General features: G+C 40.3%; 1 long non-coding RNA gene across 1 annotated transcript; it reads left to right on the top strand.

Annotated features, from left to right (window-relative positions):
• The first annotated feature begins 1,006 nt into the window (after positions 1-1,006).
• On the top strand, positions 1,007-2,339 carry LOC118119949. The gene is made up of 2 exons (XR_004698165.1): positions 1,007-1,068; positions 1,135-2,339. It is a non-coding gene; the product is annotated as an uncharacterized LOC118119949 (long non-coding RNA).
• The last annotated feature ends 9,648 nt before the right edge of the window (positions 2,340-11,987 follow it).

Raw genomic sequence — 11,987 nt, 5'->3', positions numbered from 1 at the left:
TAATGAAATATCTACACTGTACCAACCTGCCTTCACTTATGTCTGCAACCAGGTCCTGAAATCCTTTATCCACCACAGCCATGGGGTAGGTTACTGTGCAGAAATCTATAAAACCCATTACACGACGTAAGTGGCACGATGACTTGTTACCATCACACACTGATGTTTGTGGTTTAGCTGAGTGCCCTCACTAACCAGATCATCGGACTGAATAGCCACTTTGTTTCACTTCCTTCATTCAGCCCGACATTATGGTCATATTAGCTAATGTCTCTGTTTTGATTTTTTGCCCCGATCAATCAGTCACAAGTGAAGAATGTCATTTTTATTTGCTACAGGAGATGCTGTACAGGTTGTGGTTACAAGATGAAAGAAGCTGTGTGACGAATTTCGGCCATTTCATTCTGGTTTTATGGTTCATGACCTTATTTCTGCACTCCCTGTCCAGAACATGAGCCGCATTTACAATGTAAGGTGACAGGTATTGTGGTGGAGACATAGACATAGAGCTATAGTAAATGTTGAATTAAACCTCATGTATTATTATTTCGCTGATGCAAAATGAACGTAACGGAAACACGACAGTTCGTGAATGAACGCATTGTGGAAAGTATTAACTGAATTAACCGACATGAGCAAGATTAAGTGGGTTAGAGGTTATAAATGTTTTGATAAATTTTCGGTTAATTACCCAGCCCTCCGACATACACATTATAAAAGCACTGGGTACAAGCACAAGTCATCGCTACATGTACAGAAGATCTTTCTCATGCAGATTTACAAAGGTGGAGTTACAACTAAAAACTCCGTCAACACCACTGTACAAGCTCAACATCTTTTTGCCCCTAATTTGAGCCCATAGATCCAGACTAAACACCACTAATGTGTTATAATCACACTGCACTCCTGTTGATATGGACGGAGACGGTGCGCAGGCTGGCAGACAGGCTCTCAGCTCTCCTGTAACAAATCAAAGTCAGTCAAGGCCTCTTATTCTGTCATTTCAGACAGACTGTGAACGTCCATGGAGACCATGCAGCCACTGCACTGGACGGAAGCCATGTTGAGGTAAAGGATCATTATATTCTGCTTGCTCTCGCTGCTGTCATCTTCTAACATTTCTCTTCCACACAGTGACCATGAGGAGGACGGGTTAGAACACCCGTCACCCGAACGTCTCCCTGCCTTATCGTGAAGAGCTCATAAAGATCCACTCTCGTCCGCTTCAAGTAGGCTAATCCCTGTGTCAGCCTCACGAGGGAAAGGTACCACACACACACCGAGTGCCAGGCTCAGTGCTGAATCAGAGTGACAGACTATTTCATCCCCGAAAAACTTGTGATAACTGAGAATTGTTCTGCCAAAGAACCATTTCCCATGGCTGATTACATTCATATTCATTAAGATTATATTCCCTTCACTATGGATTTTTTACTCTCCTCCCCTGAAACCCCATCTGACCATTTGGGAAGATTAAGTGAGTGGGACGGATGTGGTTTGATTCCTAAACAAAGTGCTACTAATTATCTTTGCCCTCTCCGTTGTAAATGGAGTGGAGAGTTGAAAGGTCAACCATTTAACCCCTCGCTGACCTGTCACCTCTGCCCTTAAACCGAGGGATTCTCTTGACATCATGAGACTGAGCGGAGGGACTTGGTCACATTTTAATGACTTTTTTTCTGTTATAATAATTAAAAAAACACAATAAAGGTAATTGAAGCTAGCAACTAGAAGCCTATTATATTTCCTGTTTTCTACCAAACTGTTGTGTGGCTCTTTAACAGATAGAGACAACATTGGGTTGTCACAAATAAATAATATGGATGTGACAGAAAGCGGCAATTTGGATTCTCATTAAAATTTCAGAAGTCCTGATGGTCCTCTGAAAATTGAACCAACTGTTCCAATGCAACCTTAATTTTATGCTACAGTAAGTGCAAATTAGTTTCCAAAAAATTATTTTTAATCACACTCTGCCGAGTTAATTTGCTGTGTGGTAATTTTCCCCTCTTAGCATCACACTCCGTCATGAACCATGATGACTCGTATAATCTGTAATCACCCCAGGTCTGCCCTTGGTTCACACTCAGGGTTTCTCTCAATCTGTCGAGGCTCCATACGCACTTCATCGACGCAAACACATCACACGCTCTCCTTCATGCGTCTCTGATGCAAAGCAACACTGTCGGCCGATGGAAGCCAATGAATAACCTTTGGTTACTGATTCTTTTTCTCACAGCAAAAGGGATCGGATATAGAATTCTGGGCTTTTCTTGTAACATTACATTACATCTTATTTTTATGTATCCTGATGAAAACTATTAAAGATTTTAAAGATATATAATTGGATTTACTTGCGTACACAGCGGTCACATCTTTTAAACCACTGTACCTGAAGAATAATACTAATAGTCTTTGCTCATTTTCACACAAACTCTTAAATCTGAACAGTTTTTATTCCATTTCATTTTAAAGTAGAAAACAGTAAAATAACATCTAAAGATACAAATTCACACTTCAATGACTCGATGCAAATTTAACATTGTGTTAAATATGCAGTCACCTTTGTGCAGCACAGACAAAATGTTAGACACAAACTAATGTTCTACACATAAACATATTATTAACATATTTCTCCTCATTTCCCTTTAACATTTGATACGTATAATGTTTGGTCCAGTTAGACCCATTCTCTAATACAGTGAGCTTCAATGTAGTACATTATGTTTTTTCCATAAAAGTATGTGCTAATTACAGCTTTCATAAATATTAAGAAATGAATCAACAACATAAACATAAAACATTACATAAAAAGAAAACATGTCAGAATCTGTCCTTTCTTCATGTTTGTTAGCATGCATTCATGTCAGAGATAAATATGTCAACAGCTGACGTTTGTGTGTCTGGTGTTTCCTTCCTCAGTTTGAAGATGCTTTTCACTGTCATGTTTCGAGATCAGTACAATTACTGTTGCCTCAGCCCTACGGCAACATGGATTCCACAGTGATGACTAAATGATGCACTGTTGCAATAAAACGCAATGAAAAGTCACATTTGTTCATGGAAGCTTTTGCTAAGTAGGGTTAGGGTATACCACAGTAACATATTTGAATGCTTCGGCTCATAATCCAGCAGATACAGCCCACTTTACCATGAAGTAAGTGAAAGCGAAGTTCAGTAGGAATTATTCCTCTGATGTCTGAAATTTCCCACGGCATCCTTCTCCCTGATTGGTTGGAACGGAAAGGCAACTTCTGAAGATCTCCGTGTTCCTGAAGAACTCTGAGCAGCTCATGAATTACACATTTTCACTTGGACTGAAACAAATTTCGCAAACTGTCACGAACCACAGCCACAGGTGTCAGAACAGCCAACGGAGAATGAACTTTATAGGGCACCTATGTCATAAGTAATGAGTCTGGTTAAGATTAGAATCCCAAAATACTTGACTTGTTGTACCAGCGCATGAATTATCAAATTGAAGCATTCGGTGTTCAACTGTGGCAAATGTGCAGATGTTTAAATAACACTGATGTTGAAGTGTCTCCGATCTTCTCCTCTTGCTTTATGGACACTGAACCTTTTGCTTTCCTAAGGGTTTGAATTTCATTTTGATCACGGACATTCTCTTGTCAATTTATTCTCTTTGTCCTCTGTCATTGATTATTATTGATTATTAGGTACATGTCAAGATAATTGGCACAATTAATTACATTTATTGATTAATTTGGTGTAGCATCGTTACGGTAACATGATTAGCACTGAATACTGAAACTACTAATTGGCACTAGAGTGAAGACAGTCCATCATAGTTTATTAATGTTTATGAAAACTGCATGTATGACACAAGACCATCTATTTTAGTTGCATGAGACATTTTCAAATAGAAAGAGAATAAAGCAGAAGGAACCTCCTCTATCAGAAGTCAAACCTGGGTCAACTTCATAATTTCCTCTGAAAGTAATCTTGCACTTGAATTCCTCCCTTTTTATTCTTTCTTCTTTAGAGAAATAAACCGAGGAGCTGATTGTAGAATGGCAGAGGTCGTACCATTTAATAGCCCGCTACCTGTAAATTCCATGTTATTATCCTGAGTCGTTATAAAAGTGATGTGATTATTGCTGAGTTAATTGGCTTTTAACAGCAATGTGAAAGGGCCGGCAACTTGCATCATGGTCACCAGGGTTGAATAGGGTTGCCTCACCTCCTGACAGACCGTTTCTTCACAGCCTTTTCTCTTTGTTGTGTTCGATTTAGTCATCATTTTGTTTTAATCTTTAGTTTGTGTTGCCCACACACTTTTGCTGAAGCTGGCACCGCAGCAGAGGTCTCGGTGTGCCCTGTCTTACATGGGCATCCAATCCAAGCCTGTCCATCAAAAACAGAAGGTCCAATAGAACAATAAACAGCCCCTCGGGAAATATGCCAGATCTCAAAGTTGGCCCGCATATGAGATTTTGCACTTTCTCCTAGAACCAGCACATATGTTCCCTGGGGCAGGATGAGCGGCTCCGCCTGGGAGAATGGTGAGAGGAGGAGGAGGAGGGAAAGATGAGAGTCTCCATCTGTCTGTGGATCTGGGGGGCTCACAGACCGTTACATCTCCCCCTAGAAGAGAAGGGAGTCTTGGGCAGGTTTCACTGAACACAGACTTTCTCAGTTTCCTGGCCTTGCGCTCCGTGGTTGCTATGTTACAGCATGTTACATGTTACAGTGTTTGCCAACGACGGGCCTGACAACAATACCGCATATGGCAACAGAAACACATATGGTTTCAACGTCTTTATGCCTTTTACTGTCGCAGAGCTTCATTACCTTAGCTTGCCTAATGTAGCAGCTCCAATCCGATGATATTTTAACAGTTCACCATGTATTTTTTGTACTTTAATGACGTGGAATAAAAATACCCACATCAGTATTATGCTAAAGTGTAGTATATTTCTCGTATAGTATTATAGTAGTATATTTATTCGGTGTGTGTTTATGTGTGTTTGAATTTGCACGTGTGACCCTGGGGGATCGACCATCTCCCTGGCAGACAGTGACCATCTGGCCGAGGCGTTTAGAGACAGACACTGTCTGCTGAGCACTCTAACCCTTATCTCCATGCCATGTCTCAGATGCCCCTTCCACTCTCACAGGTTCCCCTCCACACTGGAGGAGACACTCAGATGGATGAGAAGTGACAGACAGGGAAGTCTGGCCTGGACGGGACGGCAGAAGGAGTGAAATAAGGGAGTAGTCAAATAGAAGAAAAAGGAATCCGTCTGTTTTCAGTCGGCCAAACCAAACAGACACATGCTATCATTCTATTGGGCAAGGATCCAAATCAATATCTTGTTACTGAAAATGCTTGTTGGTTTGATGTATGCTGTTGTTCTGTCCTCGGGCTGATCGCACATCGCCAGTCCCGAGGTGTGAGCGTCGACGAAAACATTAATTGTAAACGTGTGAAGCAGCAGCTCGGGGTTAAGAAAGCGTGTTGGTTCCCTGAAGGTGGGTCATCACACATTTTCATGTATGACTCAGATTTCCTCTCTGATGGATGAAAAAGGCCTTTTCAGTATGAATCAGGGCTTGCAACAATTTCCTCTGTGTGGCCAGATGATTGGGCTTGAAGTGCTGTACAAAGGCAATGCAACAATGTGTGAAGGCGAGAGACAACAAGGGCTGCAGTAAAAGAAGGGAATCATGGGGTAGAGGGGAATAGAATAATGAAGAGTGGAGGCAAGTGCCCGACGTATCCAAAAGAGTTGCTGCCCTTAAACAGTGCTGTGGCATTTCATTAGCAAGCTTGAGACGGATCATGTCCTTTTGGATGGATATGTGGAGGAGGACTTATGCTTAATGTTGCTGTGGGCATTGATGAACTCCTGTGGCCTTTTAGAAAGTCAACTGTTGGCTTCAAATCTGCACTAGTTCAAACTGAAGGCAGAGTCTCAGCTGTGGTCTCATGGACATGAATTCTCATCTGATTGGAGATTTAGGGTCAACTGTTTCCATGGGTTGTGATTTAAAGGAGACATACATTACTAACAGAAAATAACTTTTGGCACTTTTGTCTCATCTGCACAATATATCCTTATTTCTATGAACGTTTTTTCTACTTGCTTATGCAAGCATCCTGTGCCACTGCACTTTACTTTATAACATTTCTATATTTCTACAGTGAAAGGTGTATATTATGTACATATTCTTTACTCATTTAAAATTTGTATTCTATTGCCTTTAAAAAAAAAAAAAAAGTCTCTTGCCTACCTGTTTCTTACCTACCTGCTGCTGTAACAGTTGGGGCGGCTGTGGATAAGGGGGTTGGGCGGTCGTCCTCTGACCAGAAGGTCAGTAGTTCAATCCCAGTCTTCCCCATCTGCATGTCGAAGTTTCCTTGGACAAGATACTGAACCCCGAATTACCCTTCATAGAAAAAAATTAAAACTGCCCATACATGCGATGTATGAATATTTAGAATTGTCCTCCAGGGACAAATAAAGTTGTTTTGAATTGAATTTCCCCGGTGTGTAGATCAATAATGTTTTATCTTATCTTATCTTATAATCTGCTCATTTTCATCATTTTAATTCAGGTTATACCTGAAAATGTTTACATACATAACTTTCCTCACACTGATCATTGCTGCAGCTCCTCTTTTCAGCCTCTGTCTGAAACTCTTGGTTTTAGCTCCTGTCTATTTAATGGCCCTTCTCCTGATAAAGTCCAGTCTGCTCTGATTGGCCAGCTGGCCCACTCTGTTTGGATTGGTCAACTGCTTCCAGTGCGAGTAGGACATGTCGGCCTCTGCTCTCGATTTGCTTGGCTTTGTTAGGGGACGTGCTATAGGCCTGCATCATGCAAGATTGGACAGACTACTGACGAGGCATTTCAGGAGCAGAGTGACTTTTCTTTACAGTGGATTTTGGGCTTTTTTTAAATCGTTTACGTAAACCAAAAACCCCATATGGAGGAAAGAGAAACACTGACAAACCATAATAACCCCCTTTAATACAGTTTGGTGTGTGTAAATGCACTGACACATTTAACCAGGACAGCGGTGTGACACGTACATTGTGACGAATACGCCAAGCCTTCATCAGAATGCTTTGTTTCTCCCCCTCTCACCTTTTCTTTCTGTCTCGGGTGAAATTGCTCAGAGGGTCCACCCACACGTTATCCCCAGGTAGCAATAGCAATCTTGCTCTTTGTGCATAATTGTGAATACGCTTATGTGTGAGTCAACCTGTATAAACCTTTGGCTGGAGCAGGCTGTATAAACACTTCACTGTACACAGCACTCAGCTCAGAGCAGATAAGCTCTGCACACTGTGTCCTGTCTCTCTCTTGTATGACCAATGCTTTTACGCTGAAAAGGTAAAAGAATAGTAATTGAGGTAGGCTCACAATTTTAAACACACAGCGAGGGCGAGGGGGGTGGAGATGGGATGAAGGACACACAGAAGGTATTGGAGTGGATACCTGACGACTCAGGAAGTAATAGGGATGTCATCTCTTTCCTCTCGAATCACACTTTTCATCTGAGCTGCGTGTTGGACGTGAACTCCCAGCCCCGACTGTGACAGAACTCATAAACCTCAGGCGGCCCTACTTTCCATTCGGACAATGTTTCTTGGAATAAGACGTAGCTGCAGCCGCGGTGAGAGCCAGTGAGCGCTGAGAGCACGAGTATCAAGAGCACACTGTCATTAATAACTCATACGCACGAGCATGGTGTTATTGAGCTGTGCCACTTACAAACAATGAATGTCGCTTACTATAAATAAATGTGACAAGGGAGAAAATGATTGTTGCCCATTATACGGAGCTTTATCTCTGTGAATGACCCTGAGTTAGAATTCAGGATCTCAAATAGGGCATTACTTTGTGTATTGAAGGATTACACAAAAAATACTGGCGATCTAAATAATACACATGCATTATCGATTGTAGTAAAGTATAGTGTGGGTCACGCTGAAGTAAATATTCTATAAATACGTGTTCGTCATCTGCAGTAGAGATCACCTGTAACATTGTGTGTGGGTGGAGAGCAGAGCAAACACACAATGCTGTAACACACGTCACAGTCATATATAAATATAACCCCAGAAACTGAGATAAAACCTAAAGCCTTTCTATTACGCTTTTATTACAGTTTACCTTTTAAAGCCATTAAAGACATATCTATTATGACAAGATTATTGTTTGAATTTGTGTCAATATGCAGCTCTGATGCATAGAAATTAACACTAAATATACCTTGTTTCAACTTTCTGACTATTCCGCTATAGCATATAGCATATAACTTTAAACATTATATGGTTATAAAGCATATAACCAAATAACATATAACTGTAACAACCATTTAAGCAGTGGAAGGATGTGTGGTATAACAAGAACAATTATAACAATAACAATTTAGCACCTTAATATAATAGGAATCAAGTAACCAAACATACCCTTAAAAACATAATAATAAGATTAAATCGTCAAAATATAAACCTATCAATCCAAACATTTTTAAAAGATTAAAACTTTTAACACATTATAATAAGTATATAATTTTTTAGTGGAAGTGTAGGATATATGATCTTATATGTAATTAAAAACAGACAGGTTAGATAGACCTTAACTCTGAAAATACGGCCCTCAAGTAAAACCTCAATGCAGTAATACAATACCTGCAACAAATGCTTGCACCTGTAATTCCCACTCGAGGATAAATACATGACCAGAGTTATAAAATTGTCTGTGAACATCACAGATGATTCAGTTCTGTTCTGGACCATTTCTAATGTCCCCAGATGGAAACTAAATGACCTGAAAACATATGAAAACAGATTGAGAGACTTTATGAAGTTGGCAGAGAGTTGAAGATCATCAACAAGCTCCTGAACATAATCTGAAACACAGCTGCACCAGTGGTTAACAGGTTCATACTAATAACTACTAATATGCTACTTTGGCAAAAACAACCAAAATGTTATTAAATATTCAGGATTTCTAATTACCTAACATTTCAATGATCCGGACCAGATGTGTACTCAGGTTTGCAATTCACTGTCCATGGTATTATTCTACTATTTAACATATATTCATATGTTAAGCTTTATATGCCTGATCAAGAATAAATAGTCAATTATATTAAGCAGTTTTAAAATCCACACCATACTGAAGTTATACTGGCTGCTCCTTTAATTTGCAACTGCATTCATCACGTTGACATCACTATCAGAACACTGATTTCTAAATACAACAGTTTCAGTAGAAAGAAGCAGCTGAACTAACATGAAAAGATAACAGCGTTAGTACATTAAAACAATAAATAATAAACCATAATAAACAACTGAAGGTCCCATTTAGTCCTTCATCACTGCATCTACTCACAGTTCGTCGCAGCCAACTCTCACCACTCGCTTTCAGTAAAGGCCAATTTGCTCTCTGGTCTGCTGGCATGGCTTTTTTGCTTTGCTTGTTTTCTACTGACAGTGCAGCCACGCTCTTTCCCGAGGAGCAGACAACATGTTGTCCGACAGTGGAAATGTGTATTTTTCGAGGGGAACACATTGTTTGCGATCTGACGCTGCAGCAGAGGATTGGATATGGATCCCAAGTCCCATGTGCGGTTACCTTAATGCAAGGTTTAGAAAAGATCCTGGTTACTTGTTATGTAGCTGTTGATTCTTTTCAGTATTAAACTCTAATCTTAACCATTTCCTGTGCACATAGCAATAAAAATGTGGGCGAGGCATCAGTGTATGAGTGGATATTGTAAAAGAAAAGAAATTATGCCATAAAAATCTAAAAAGATGTAGAGCACTCTAAAATTTGGTAGACTAATAATAATAATAACATTATAATTGCATTACTTTTCTATCTTTTTTGTAATGTAATGTCTTCACAGTGTTGCACATACTGAATCTTCAATGCACTGTGCAGAGCTGCAATGCAGTATAGACGCTCGGCCTCCTTATTCTATTGCAATTAATTATTAGTGGATCTGGGTCCTTTGGGCGAACAACACTATCAATACTGCATCTACTTGCTGCGATCAATGAACAAGTTATTTAGGGAATTGGCCTCCCCCCTCCTCACACACTGACTCATTCCTGCTCACACACTCTTATGTTGAAGTTTCTCTTCATCACAGTCTCCTCGAATAGCCTTTATAAAACACATAAATCTGAATGCGGCATCGCTTTCTACTCTCAACTCCTCAGCGCTCGTGGCCTTAGTAGTGTATACAGATGCCCCTCCTCCCCGTCGCCATTACAATGAGCAGTCCATTAGCAAATGCCAATAAACCCTCTGTAGCGTGACAGCATGTTCTCAAACAAATTAGAGCCCTAAAGACAACAGGAATATTATTATTTTCAATCCTCCATCATGTGTTCATTAATCTTCATTTAGACTTGATGAGTGTGGCAATCAAATGAAATTATATCCCTGTTGTGGCCTCTTGTGGATACCCCTCTCTCGCACGCTCCCATCCAACGCATTCCCACAAGCTATTGGAATGCAACAAAATTTCCAAACGACTTCAGATTAATTTTGGCTGATTAGCAGCTAAATATATCACCAAGCTCTTCAAAGTCATTAACGGCGACAACAGCGGCGGCAGAAACAAACACAACGCAGAGCTGACGCCCTATCGTGCACCAGCAGAATCAGGTCCTTTTTCTTTTATATATTGAAAGATAAATATCACCCAGCAGACTTTGATTCTGCAAACATGACAAGTGTGTCGGGCTGGCTGTGAGATCGGACATGGTGCCTGGTAATTAGAAGGTGTGTGTTCGGGGCCGGGCTCCATTGCTTTAAATCACTGTAATCGCCCCTGATGTCCTCTTAAAAAGATCACTATTCATTCCTCCATAATTACCGGCACATCTGTGGGAGCACATGTGCGTCGGTGCTCTCTGACATCACTGCATCACTGTCTCCTTGGCCACGGTCCGCAATCTGTTGGTGGCCTGCATGATGGAGTGAGGACAGAGCGGAGCAGCATCATGAGAGTAACTGTAAAGACTGCAACAATTCATTATGACACAATAACTTTGCTTTACAAAAATTCCCCTCCTTTCTCGCCTTCCTGTATCTTTCCACATTACTGATCAGCAGGGATTTCTACCTTTTCGAGCATCCTGCTGCTTCGTGCCTGCAGGCAAAGCTCTATATAAAATGTAACATGTAGGGAGGGTCATGGCAACACTTCTCTGCTTCAGCTCAGTGCATTTCCAGACTTTTTGGTTACTTTGAAAAGGCAAATGGTCAGGCAAGAAAACGACGTTATGTTTATAGCCTCAATATGGTCATTTCGAGCAGTTTGGACAAATACAATCACATCCATAAGTCTGCTCTTCAGGCAATATATAATAAACTGTTTTATAATCCCTGGTCTTGTGACTCATTTTCCTGCTTTCACAACTACGCACTATTTTTATGAACAGTTTAAATAAATGCTCACGGACTCTAAAACTAATCCATCATGACAAACGTTTTCTTTTCATAGTGCCAAAGATGTTTTCCATGATGATTTCACTCTCTTTAACTGGATACTTTCAATACAGTCTTCACCATGAAATAATACCCCGAACACAACTTATGTACATTGCTCATATTTTACATGGTGTTTATATGGACAGGTATTTATAGCTAAATTTGACCAAAGGCACGTTCACATCTACTTTCTTTGTTCAGGACCTTTAGATTGTTAAGTTTAGTCTGAACAAAAACAGTCCAGAATAACAGACCAAAATCTGGACATCGCATGGCATGACCAAAGGAAAACCATTACATTTTGGTGACGATCCAGAGATATGTACGAATCCAGGATTTTCTTAAACATGGCCAGACACGGTCTTGGTGGAGGTATGCTCTTTCCGAAATGCCTTTTAGCAAAGTAATATAATAATTGCACTGATAAAATTTTGACCTAATGTTATACTGATAAATCCCAAGTTCATGAATCATAAAAGTTATTCCAGTTCATCCTGAGA

This window comes from Hippoglossus stenolepis, chromosome 13 (genome assembly GCF_022539355.2).
Source record: "Hippoglossus stenolepis isolate QCI-W04-F060 chromosome 13, HSTE1.2, whole genome shotgun sequence".
NCBI lineage: Eukaryota > Metazoa > Chordata > Actinopteri > Pleuronectiformes > Pleuronectidae > Hippoglossus > Hippoglossus stenolepis.
This window is presented reverse-complemented; position numbering and strand designations above follow the sequence as displayed.